Below are 13,652 nucleotides of genomic sequence, written 5' to 3' on the forward strand. Positions count from 1 at the left end.
ATTATTGTTCACTCTAGAACATAAGTCTCTGTGAATGGTTTAAGTTTCACTGAAGAAGATGAAAATTCCCTGCAGCACATTGCACCATTGTCTGATGTGAAATATTGCTGAGTGTTCATACCTGAATGAGTTCTCAGTGGGATGACCCTCCATCAGATGAGCTTCTGAAACAAGTCGCGGTGATAGTGGCATCGGGGAAGATGAGCTTTTTGTGAATGACTGGGACAGGTCCAGTCCTGCATGCAGATGAGTGTTCCTGGGCCATCTGTCTTCTGTCTGAAATGAGCCAAAATATCTCCAGCTAATTGTTAGCTGATAACCATTGTGTGCACAGAGCTAGTTTGGCTTTGCAGAGACAGAAATCCCAAATTTTCCCCATGCAGCATTATCAACTTTGTATCACAGACAGCAGAATGTGAGGAGTTTTGTAATTCTGAACCAGGAAGCACAGAATAAATCTGAAGAGAAAGGTGTGAAACAGAGCAAGAAAAGCTGAGATGTTGTTGATTTAGCTCAGTATAGAGTTCAGTGTTTGAGTGGAAGGTGGGCGTGCTGAGGAGGCATTCCTGACAAGTGCAGTTTGATTTTGCTGAAAGCCAGCGGGGATATTCACCAGTAGGCTTTTATTCCAGATAGACTGGGAAGGCTACTATTGACTATTGAGTAGGTTTTATTCTATCATATACTCCACTGAAGAAATAAAAGCATACAGCCATATGCTAAAAACTGAATAGTTGCTAAGATCAAGCTTTCAGTGACATCTAGCTGTGAGGATTTCAGATCGTAACCAGCTGAGAATTCCTGGTTATATTTTTTTCACATTGTTCAGGAAAGTTTTCCTGGAGTTGAATTATCCCCAGAGCTCACCTTCTCTCCAAAACAAGCAGACCAGGTGATTGAAACAGATTTTTTTTTCATACTAGCCAACTTGACCAATCCTGTTTTTAAAATCTTCCAGGCTGCTAATAGAGTCTAGTTTAAAGTGACTCTGCAGCTGACACCACGATGACGGAGCAAAAACTAAAATGACTTTCACTAAAAACAGTGCAGGGTCAAAGAACAACATACAAAAGTTTTCCATGTCATCGAAGGTTGCAACTGTCAGTAAATAACATAAATAGGGAGGCAGTTCATGTAAAATGGCCTTATGAAGAAAAGTGCACCAGTGTTCTTTTCTATGGTTGGACAGAGAAGACAAACCCAGTTTCTCACACAAACTGCAATGATGTGCGTGGAAACCTGAGTCTGTACCATTCTGCAGTGCAGCATGGCACACAGAATCCAACATTTTTAAGCAAGATGTATTGGACTAGTTAACCAGTAAGAATCTTAAAAATATCTTGAAGAGAGAGGCACACACACAAGATAAGGGAGGCTGTGTTTTGGCATGTGTTTCCCTAGTTCTGCTCTGCAGGCTTTTGGCACTGCGAGCGTATCAGAGTCGAGGTCTGAAGGCATTCGCATGCACTGAGCTGACCTGTATTGTTTTATTCAGATTGATATGCGCAAGCTCCGCCAGCAGAACTTAAAGCCCCGCATGGCATTTGTTTTGCAGAACTAGTTTCAAAGCAATCATCCTCTTGCTTTCCAATAACGTTTGATGTCTGAAAATCCCCTCTGTTTGAATCTGGAAAGTATGATGCAAACAGTGCAGCCTGGCAGGCTCGGCAGAAAATGATCAAGTGATACTGACAAGAGTTGCTTTTGTAGAGCTGCACACTGACATCCAGGATAAAAGGATGCAGGGAAAGAGAAGAGGGGCCAAACCAACCAGTGGCCTCACACAGAGGGCTTAGGGAGGGAGCCCCAGTAAACAGTTGTTCCTGTCTCCCTCTCTGCAGCCCCCACCTCCCCTCCTCATTCTTTGGGGTGTGTTTGATATGCTGGTCATGTCCATGGGATCCTGTGTGTTTTTCCATCGTGCAGAATGGCTTGGTGGACCTGGACCTATCTCTCGCGTTATTCTGCTATGTGGCCCGGAGCCACTGAGTCACTGCCCCAGTCTTCCTTCCTGTCTCAGCTGGGGGCCGTGCCCCTAGTGCAGGATGGGAGATAACCTGCTAATCGCTGGGCCCAGCGCCTGCAGGACGATAAGGGCCGACTCTCTCTGCTTTCTAACTTGTGGCTGCCAAGAAAGTTTAAATGTCCCACAGAAGCATGCGTCTATCAGCTGAGCTTCTGGTAAACACATCTCCATCTCTTTAAACTCATGACGTTCATAAGAACCTAAAGTACATCCAGCAATGGCAGTCCTCATGTCTTCACCGTGAATAAAAAACAAGTGGGTTTCCATTAACTCTCGATTGCAAATTAAAAATATGTCTAATGGAAACATGTTAAGTTTGAAAAAAAACAACAACTTATATTTATCACAAAAAGGTTTTTACACTCGCATGAGGTGGTATGTCAGGTGATTCAAAAAAGCCGTATTTTGTAAAACCACAATGGAAACAATTTTGTCACTTTTACAGGTCACAACAAAGACTATCAGTAGGAACTGACTCCAGATCTCAGTTGAGCAGAGAGATTGTTGCTTTTTAGACAAATTATTTACACAGCATAATTCTCTTTACTATATTGAGTTTTCCATCAGTTAAAACTGATCCTCTCCAAACAGCTGCACCCTGAGTCTGTCTGTGTACATTTTCAGAATGTACAATTAACAGTGACAATGTTTATTCTGATTGATGTTGTTTTTAATATATGCAAATACCTATACTAATCTATCTTTTAGCTTTTTCTTCTGTAGCTCTGGAAATACATGCAGATTGAAGTAAATAAACAAAATGTCCAGTTATTAAAGCAATCAAGGAATTTCTCAAGCACTAATCACAAAACAGTTTGTGATTCTCCCATTGTTACGTTTATGTCCACTTAAACATGCACATTTCCTCTTCCTGTACTGAGGAGCAAGTGTCCCAGTCTCCCTGAGTACACGGTGTACGTCAGCGATCAGGAAGGAGAGAATGAGTAGGCCTCAATGTTTGGTTCAGTCGAGGAAAAAACAACCAGGTTTACGTTTGTGTTGTCCAACCATTCTTTTCCTCAGAGATGAGGTGTTTTAATGGAGAGCATTTCGACATCAAACATCTGCATCCTTAGCAACAAAATGAACAACTTTCTTGAAAGCATCTCTTTAATCGCACAGCTCACCATGGGTCCCTGAAGTTCATTAGGATGGGCTGCACTGACCACCTGTAAGCTCTGTCATTACACTTTTAAGTATAAGGCAGATCTTAGACTGCTGCCATACTACCTATGTGTATTTATTATGCAGAAAAGTGTTCAGCAGTGTGCTGAATGCTTTTAAAACCAGAATGAATTAACTAGAGGTAGACTGCTTAAGACGTCAATGTTTTTAATCCACCTTAAGACCCGGACACACCAGACCAACATCGAAAAACTGGTGGCAATGAAAGACGACAGTTGCGTCGCCTGTGTCTTGGCCAGAAAGTTGCACATGAACACATCGCACAAGACTACAAAAGTTTGCCAACTAGCACGTATGTTCTGTGCCTACATGAGAGGAAATAAGGCCACATTTAGATGAGAACGACCCTAATAAAAACGTAAAAGTCTTTCCTTTGCATTAAAAAAAAAAAAAAATCTGCATTCATATGATAACACTGTAAAAAATTATTCTCGTGTACACGGATCCACAAAAATAATCGAAAATGCTGTAGTATATATGCCAGGCCAGTAGATGGTGTGTAACTTTTTAATGACACCATAGAAGAACACCATGCGCAAAGTGCCGCCAAGACGTTACCGTTCTCACAGTATCTGCACATTGCTGTTGACATGGTGACAGAAGGGGTCGCGTTTTCGAAAATTACACTCTGGAACCAGATTTCAAAAGTTTACATTTTCAGGCCCCCCAAACGCTGTTGTTGTGTAAATGAAAGGCCAAACCACAACAAAAGTTTAACGTTTCATGCAAGAACCATTGCCGTGTAAACAGCCCTTAACTCTCCATACCAGCAGACAGTGGTCAGCTGTAATGTAATCATCATTCAAAAAGGGGAAGCAGGGAGACCTTCTTGACACTAGTTCGCCAGTTAACAACAAAAACTATCAGGAAACATTTCGGATAAAGAGCTTAAAGACTAAAGAAAATCAACCTTACGTTATAACAGGTTTGTTTGGATCTCAAGACTTTAGCCATTTGTTTACACTCCTCACTTCTGTTTCTTCTCTCGAGTGCTGAGCTGAACTGCTGAGCGCCAATGAGGGCCAACGTTGTGGGACACATTGCAGCAATGAGTGCAACAGATGCTCAGCAGCACTGTAACAGACTGTATAGGTTGGTTTTCACAACTCAGCAGGTACAGGACAGAGCAGGTAACCAACAGTTCATCGCTCTGATGGTCTGGGAGGCCAAACTGGCACACACAGTTCAGCTCAATAACAGGCAACAATACCGTGTAGAAGCAGGCAGGAGATGTAACTGTTGAAGCAGAAGATCCAGAAATAAGTAAGCACACAGTCCAAGCAGACAAACCAGTTAGGAACAGGCAGAAGGTAGGTCAATGCCACAGGTAAGCGGACTGGAACACTCACACTGTCGTATCCTCCTCAGATGTTAATGCCAAGCAGCCACAGGTAAACAGGAAACAGGAAACAAGGACACAGAAGCAGGTCTCCAGGTCAGGGACACAAGGCTGGTGTCAACAGAGAACAATCTGCCAACGTGTGACTGTGAGCCTGGAGCATGCTGACTGGGAGCTGTGATCAACAGGTGAGCTAAACTGCCTTGATGAGGTGGGTGTGGCTAGTGCTAAAGAGCAGGCAAACCAGGGTGGATTAAAACTCACTGATGAACAGATTTGCATAAAACTTAAGCGATATTTTTGAAATGTTGATTAAACACAATTGCGAGATGACTGTTTCCACTGAGTGATGTTATGCGACTTCTCCTCTCGTGATAACATTACAAGAAGCATGTTGATGGATATTTGAAAAATTAGCAGGCTTATTTCTATTGCAGCCACCGCACTAGCCGTCATTATTTCCAAAGGCGACGTAGGCGTGTTATGTGAGTGGTAATGGAAAGGCAAGCCTCTTATTCGTGGAAGGTGCCATGCATGAGGAGTTTTTGGGAGGTGACAATCCACAATTTCACAGATGAATTATGGATTCAAAACTTCTGGGTGATGCACTCAACTTTTGAAGAGTTATGCGACGCAGTAACACCTCTTGTAGCACCTGCTGCATCATGCCAGAGAGAGTCACTTCCTACTGACACTCTTTTTTATACACCATGTGACCTATGAAAGCAAAAAAAGTGTCTCCATTGCAGTTTTGCAAAATATTGCTTGCAATAACACCTCATGCAAGCATAAGAACTCATTTTCAATTTGCACAATTTGAGAGTTAATGGAAACCCACCTATTGAGTGAGAGCTGGGAGACTGGACATGCAAAAAACACCAGGTTACCAAGGATGCCAAACTGTGACAGACTTCCCAACACTGACCTCTGACTTGGTGTGTCAGGGCCTTTAAACTTCTCATTTGAGTTGAGAGTTACTTTTGCTTCATTTTAATTTAGTCTCTTTTTGAGTTATTTGTGATACTGATTGCAACTATATGTTTCTATTTTTGCTTCTACTTGTCTTTTGCCATTCTTAATTTCAGTCGGAATTTCCTGATTAAATAATGGTTAATAAATCAATAGAAAAACCAATAAAGTAGTCATATAATTAGGTGCAGTTTGTAATTTCTCATGTTAAATCATATTGTATTTTCTATTAAACTCTATTCTCTCTATTAAGTTAATAAAATATTCTGAAATTGATCTATTCTTGAAAAAGAAATGAAACTGTTCCATTTCTATTTCAGCTAAATCGTCACTTCATACAAGTGGCGGAAATGGTCGCTCAATGATTCAATGATCAGGCAATGAAGCAGCTAACTGGACTCATTTCACACAGGCCAGTGAGCAGAGGGGGCTGTGGAAGATCTATAGATTCCATTTATTCATTCATTATTCATTTCATTTATTCATATTTAAATCATTTGAACTATGTATATTATTTAGTTTTATAGGCAGAGTGCAAAGGCATTATGACAAATTTACCATTCTTTTTTCTGGCACCACCATGTGTTTTTAAATGGTTTTTCCACCACCCGTAACGTAGCACAATGACATTATTATGAGTGTAAACTGTGAATACACTGAAGACAGAAACCTAAGTCTGCTGCAAAAACAATGGATGTTCAGGCTATTATGATTTTTATTTTAGAATGATATACACAGGGTCATGTAAAGTTTGGAGCGCCAAAACGTGCATGCACATGAAGGAAAGAGCGTGACCTGACAGAACCAGTCCTGGTGTTATTATACACCACCGGACAATGACAACACTTAAGGATGCGGATGAACGGAAACTATTTTCTACATATAAAATGTGGTAGGTGGCGTCAGGTTAAGATGTTACCCGTCACAACGTAATTTAAGGAGCATAAGGGTGCCTATAGACTGAAGGGGCAGTAGATTGGTCCAACAAACCACAGGCTTTCATGCAGAAGTCTGGTGATCATTTCCTGTCTTAATGTGATGGGTTTTTTTCTCTACACCTTACCATGTGCCTCCGTTCTGGCATTGGTTGCCATGTGCTTGTATTGTCTAAACATAAACCATGTGCTGCATCATCCCACAGTGTGCATTTATAAACATCATTGTCGTGGCATCCCGGAATGTAACTAGCAGACGCAGAAGGATACCTAAAATGTAATATGAAGATGCAGAAGTCCACTGCAAAGTGTCAATATGTGATGACCTAGGATGAGAACGTGTTGGAAATTTTTCTGTCCCCAACAGGGGACTAGAGGGACATTTGGCAAGACGGCCCGTATTAAGACAAAGCCTGTTATCATCAACACATGTTGTCTGGTGACACGGGACCACCCCACTTCCGTTCCCCTCACATACATTTGTTGTTGGAGCCGGAGCCGTTGAGGCTTTGGTCAGTCTTGAGGTGTGGGCTCTGCCATTCTGACCTCTCCTCATCCGCTCTGACCTTCTGACCCCCTGACGGTCTGAACCTGACAGTAGCTTCTCCCACACCCTCACCCCCCTTCCTGGATACACTCCCAAACTCAGTGGAGTGTCTGTAGGCAGAGCAGCTGAGGATTTGAATAGATCTGGTCTGATGTCTCCACTCCTTGGAAGTCTGATCTGGAGGCTAAACTGTACAGCGCAGCAGCAGCAGGAGGCAGAGAGACAGCAGTGACTAAATATAGTGTTCAGGGGCAGAGACAGCGTCTTTTATCTGCTCATTTAATTATTTATTCGACAGCTCCATCCAAGCTGGACTCCGTGGTCGTGGGTCATCAGTTGATCTGTCTGGGAGGTAAAAATCAGCCCTGACTCCACTGTCTACATCTATTTCATCATGTTGATCTCCTTTGTTTGAGTCATTTTCCTTCAGCTACATTCTTTGTGCAACTAAAAAAACTTTCATCAAGCTCTGCCTAATTGGAGAAATTTGAGATGCTGTGTGGTTTACTTGCAGCAAGACCAGATCTGTGTGGTAATGTAGCTCATATTTATAGACTACACGGGTCTTTGTAATTACCCCATTGCTCTGGCTGTGTCTGTGAATCAGCTCTCTCCAGCCCAGTGGCCGGTAAGCCTCTGAAACAGGAATGCTAAATACATAGGACCAGAATGTGCATATGCCATTATAGGACAAACCTCAGATTGGCTGCATTTCTGTTGTAGTCCACATTTGTACTCTGTGCTCCAGACTAAGTCATTTGCATGACAATATTAAAAAAGGCTTGATTGATCTACAATGCAGAAAAAACAACAGGAATAATAATTGACATTGTTTAGAGGGTGGGTCCATTTTCGTTATTTTCCATGTTTTTCAAATGTAAACTCCCACTCACCCCATATCAAAATGTGTTGACATGGGTTACAGTGCTAATTCCCCTACTCCCCAGTCTACACACATTGAAAAAGCCCTTTCTCCGCTGCACAAAAAACCAGCAGTCACGCACCACTACAAAATACCTTCCGTCATCGTTCAAAATTAGTCTGCACCAATTTGAAAGAAAGACTAACCCTTTGACACCTGAAAAAATGGGGTTAAATTCTCTCAAAAACATGGGAGGAGGGGGACAAGCACTTAAACAAAACAAAAAAAGTCTCAAAACATTTGCAAGAAATTAGCAAAAAGTTACATGAAAAATACCCCAAGATAAATAAAAACAACAAGAAAATGACCCCAAGAAAGTGCTTTTACGCACGCACGCACGCACGCACACACACACACACACGCACACACACACACACACACACATACACCTAACTTAAAAAAATAGTAATTTTCTAAATCCACTAATTTCTTGCAATTTGTGAAACATTTATCACTAAGTTGCTCATTGACTTTTTCCCAGCAATTCAACAATGGGAAATCTTGCATATCTGTACATGTGTAGGTTAACAGCTCTAACAGTCCAATCAACACATTTCTTCTGTCCCTTTGTCACCCAACATAAAAATACACACACAGTTGTGCGTTTTTATAGAAGTAACACCTCAGTTTCAGCATTCAAATAACGCACTTCCTTTGTCTTTTTTTGTAACTAACACCACTCTTTTTGTCCTGATCATTTACAGTAAAGTAGGATGTACATGTTTGTCCCAGCAAGCTGCTGTGTAAAGACAGGAAGGCCTATATGATGTAATTGTCCAAATAAGGGGCAGTCACAGGGTGGAGAGAGCTCTACCTCTACATGATGTCATGTCACTGCAGCAGTTTTCTGGTGATAAGGAAAACCTCACATCCAGAAATGTGGTTGGACGTCTATTATCGTTGTATTGTGGCTGATATGTGGAGGGGTGAGAACAACACAAGCATGGAGAAGATAAGCTGCCTCTTCTGTTACAGTAAAAATGACGCACACAAGACATATTTGGTCATTATTGATATCCTGGCAGCATTCTGATTGGTCCCGTGTTGTATGCATCTGCATGTTTGTTTCGCATGACTGAAGCACGGCTGTTTTCATGACTAAAATGCTCCCCATCCCTGAGTAAACACTGAGTGTATCCGCTCTCCCCCTGGCTCCTGGCTCCCTCATTGATCGGCCTGGACAATTTATTAGCCATTGTGACAGTTTCCTGTACAGCCAGGGTCGACAGGGGAAACGGAGAGGTATGCAGATAAAGTGCTCAGAAACATAGTGCACAATACCTATTGTGTTTTAATTGCAGGTTGAACTGTTACCTCCAGAATGTTTGCCACATACCTTTTAGTGTGCGTGTGCTTGTTATTCCACATACATGTCCTGCTGCCCGATCTATTCCCTCAGCATACTGAGTAATCACATCGACTTCTGGAAAATCGCAAATGTTCAAAAACAAAAGGAAATACCAGCAAATTCCACAATGAAGCAATGAAACCTTGAACAATGGATAAGCAGCCTTGAACTACAGCTTTCATCCGTCTGTAAATGTCAAGCTCAGTTTCAGCACTTAAATGGAAATATTTGGCCAGGAAAGTCAAAAAACAGCAAATAAATTCTCTCACACAATTATGCCAAGTTGTTCTTCTTGAGAGTAGCTGGAAAAAAAAACATGATGACGATGCAGCCCAATTATTCAATGCCATGGTACGTGAGAGAGAAGCAAGGCTCAATTAATACAAAAATTGGGCAAAACAACCACAAAGAGACACAGAACGACCATAAAAGACACAAAATTACTTTAAAGAGACACAACAGCCACAAAAAACGCACAAGGACAGACCATAGACACAAAATAACTTCTAAACAGGTAGTACAAGCACAAAATGAAACAAAATGAGACATAAAAACCCACAAGGTGACATAAACACCCAAAAAACACACAAAATTACCTAACTACTAAAAGAAACAAAATAATCACAATTACAAGATCAACCCTATAAGACTAAAATATGTCAGACAGACAAAATTACCTCAAAGACATAACAACTATGAAAACTAAGACACAAAATAACCACAAGGAGACTAAATGACTATGAAGTTACACAAAATGACCAGAAAAGGACTACAGATGGAAATTAGCGCTACGCTAAATCTGGTGCAGCCATCTTTATATTCTACGAGAATATTCAATGTCTCTGCACACTGTCCTGCTAAATAAAATAAATACAAATACAAAAAGACACTAAAATAATTACTGAGCATTAAAAAAAGACACAAAATTACCTAAAAGAGACACAAAATAATCCTGTAAGATACAAAAGTACCTTAGAAAGGCACAGAATGATCTAAAGAAGACACAAAATTAATCCTATAAGACAAAAATACCTCAGAGAGACAAAATTACCTCAGAGATAGCAGCTATGATTAGTAAAAGATACAAAATAACCACAAGGAGATATGAAACAACCACAAGGAAACACAAAATTACTACAAAGGGACAAAAAACAACCTAAAGGAGATCTAAAATGATTACAAAGTGTTAAAACAAAAGACACAAAAATACCTCAAAAGATAGACACAACATTGTTTCAAATAGATCCAAAGGACTATAATAAAATACACAAAGAGACACAAAACCACAAAAAGATGCATAACAACTACAAAGAGCAAAGCAAAACCACCACCAATGCAGCCCAATTATTGCATGACCTTGTACCTCAGAGAGAGACAAGGGCAATGACCTTTGACCTGCACAAAACAATGGGGACATTCAATGACATGCAGCCGTTTGGGGACATTCGACACCTCTGCAGCAGCAGCCTAATTTCGAAACTGAGTGACAAGTGGCTGTCATACTCGGGTATGTAAATATGTCCTGTTTGCGTGGTCCCTGGGAGTACTTGACGAGAGCAGCCAAGCTTAAGATGACGAATGTTAACACCTCTCATGTTCCATGAACTCAGCAGAGTTCACAGACTTAACACTCACAGTTTAGGGTTCAGCGAATATCAAAGGTAAAACTCAAACAGAGTGTCAGAGGTAGACAGTCATATGGTCGGTTCAACATGGTAACATCACACAGACAAACTGTACGAGGCATCCATGTCAGTTTTATTTATGAGGAGATCCTTTAACCACATGTGGCGAGAGACGGGGGTGAGAGTATCAGAGTTTTTGGTCAGATTGTACACTTCAACTATATTGTTGCCAACAACGCCACCTGGGGAGTTTCGCCCCAGGAATTAGTTTTAAACCAATTTCACCTTTAAGGCACGCAGTTCGTTTTACTCAAGGCAGAGTAGACACGGTTCCGTGCAAACAAACATCCTTTATTTTAACAATCGATTTAAAACACTAAAAACACCATTCACACAGGGACAAATCAACGGGGGGAACTAAATTAAAGCTGAGGCTTACCGGGGTGCGTGGGCTATGGACTGATGCGGAGAATCCCCAACCAAAAATATAAACACCCAAACACACGTGACAGTCACACACAGCACACACTCGGTGAGGAAAACCCAGAACCCAGGGGAGCACAGCACATGAGAAGGGCCACCAGGTCACCACCACCACCACCGGACCTCAGCAACTAAAGAGGAAAACAAAAGAAAATTAGTGAAGAAATATCCAAAACTTATATACAAATCAGAAACTAAACAATACAAACTACCAACCACAAATGAAAGAAATAAAGACAAATACTGAAAGAATAACCCTCTGCCCCACCAAAATATCAAAACCAAAGAAATTAGATAACAAATTAGGCAAACAGGCAGAGAAACTTAATAAGTAACTAATGAGAACAAAAACAAAAGAAATAAACAAATGTGGGGAGGGATCTAACCCCACTATTCAATCACTACATTAAAATTGGTGAATTCATAGTGATTAAAACCTTGGTGCAGAAGCAAAGAAAAACAGGAAAAACAAAAACAGAAAACATAGCACCAAAAGCAGTACCTAACACAAGGACAAAGCAGCAGCGGTAAAACAAAGCAAAGCAAAGCTGCAAACAAAGCAGCGGCCAATAGCAGCAGCGGTCGAAAGCAACAAGAAAAGCAGCAGCGGTAAGACAAAGCAGCAGCGGCCCCCTGTAGCTGTGGCATGAGTTCCAGTCCCTTTTCCAGGACACTGGCAAAGTGCGCAGCAAATTGTGCAGGGTGCGGTTAAATCGCTCGCACTGGCCATTGCCAGCTGGGTGGTACGGGGTAGTGCGCGATTTAACAATACCATACCGGCTGCAGAGTTGTTGAATCAAAGCGCTCTCGAAGTTACGACCCTGGTCAGAGTGTAACCAAGCAGGTACGCCGAACTTATAAAACCACTCAGACACAAGAATTATAGCCACAGTGGAGGCACGTTGATCGCGGGTGGGGACAGCTACGGTATACTTGTTGAAAACATCGGTCAGCACCAAGATGTTTTCCATGCCGTTCTGGGCAGGCTTGAGACAGGTGTAATCAACCGCCAGGATCTCATTTGGGCGTGATGCCAACAGATGCCCCAAAAAGCTGCAAGCTGTTGGGTGGACATCCTTTGCAACCTGACACCGCTCACAGGTCTGGCACCACTGAGCAACAGCAGAGGACATGCCGGGCCAATAACACCTGGCCCGCAGGAGAGCCAGCGTTCGCTCCACCCCCTGATGGCCATGCTCCTGGTGAAGCTGAGTCAAAACCTCATCGGTCAGTGCCACTGGGAGCAATAACTGCAGCACAGGTTCACCACCATCGGAGCGGAACACTTGGCGATACAAGACACCATCTTTCTCCACAAGCCGGTCCCACTGTGGATTGTTGTCCGTGTAGACGACACACTTATGACCCAACAAGTATTCCCTGAACTTTTCCGTCAGAGCCTATTTAAGGGCCAAAAACTCCAGCTTCATGGAGCTATAGTTTGCCATGTTCCTCTCGGTGGGCCGCAGACCTCGGCTCACGTAGGCTACTGGCCTCACCTTACCAGATTGCTCCTGGGAGAGCAAGGCACCCAAGCCACCATGGCTTGCATCTACTTTGGCCATGGTGCTACTCAGGCCTTCGGTGACTGAAAACTCTCTTGACACTCAGTGGTCCAACACCCAATGATGCCATGCCCAGACTTGCCAGTTTTTGCACGGTCCCACTCAGCCACAGCCTTATGCAGAGGGGCTGCCAACTTGACGAAGCCCTTCACGAACTGCCTGTAGTAACTGGCAAACCCAAGAAAAGACCGCAAGCCTGACACTGTGGAGGGAATAGGCCAGTTGGCAACCACCTCAATCTTACTCAGGTCAGTGGAAACACCATCATCAGAGATTACATGGCCCAAGTAATGCACCTCCTTCTGAAAGGAGGCCGAATGGCGTACAGAAGGCAGTCTTTGGTCGATCTGTCTCGGTCACCGGTACCTGGTTGTAGACGCTGGCCAGGTCCAGAGTTGAGAACCAGCGGGCACCAAACAACGTGCCTAAAGACTCCTCTATGCGTGGCAGAGGGAAGGCGTCCTTTATGGTTTCGCTGTTCAGCTGTAGGTAGTCGACACACATACGGAGGCTACCATCCTAACTAGCACGATAGGGGACGCATAGAGACTGCTACTCTCTCGAATGACTTGTGATGACAACAGCTGGTAGATGTGCTCTTTCACCGCCTCATATTCAGAGGGGGGAATGCGCCGATAGCGTTGGCGAACGGGAGCATCATCAACCAGGGGGATGTCATGAGAGACCAGATTGGTGCAGCCCAAGTCT

At 42.7% G+C, this 13,652-nt stretch overlaps 1 protein-coding gene across 1 annotated transcript in view; it reads right to left on the reverse strand.

The window, feature by feature from the left end:
* The window catches only part of spns2 (SPNS lysolipid transporter 2, sphingosine-1-phosphate), a 104,801-nt gene extending 100,107 nt beyond the window's left edge, over positions 1 to 4,694 (reverse strand). Inside the window, exons 1-2 of the mRNA XM_042499776.2 lie at positions 4,561 to 4,694; positions 122 to 276 (exon numbers count right to left, since the gene is read on the reverse strand). The gene's annotated coding sequence lies outside the window, so the exon portion shown is untranslated. The remainder of the gene's footprint in view (positions 1 to 121; positions 277 to 4,560) is intronic.
* Positions 4,695 to 13,652: the final 8,958 nt, after the last annotated feature.

Source organism: Plectropomus leopardus, chromosome 15 (genome assembly GCF_026936395.1).
Source record: "Plectropomus leopardus strain MGB_pleo_1.0 chromosome 15, ASM2693639v1, whole genome shotgun sequence".
Taxonomy (NCBI): Eukaryota; Metazoa; Chordata; class Actinopteri; order Perciformes; family Serranidae; genus Plectropomus; species Plectropomus leopardus.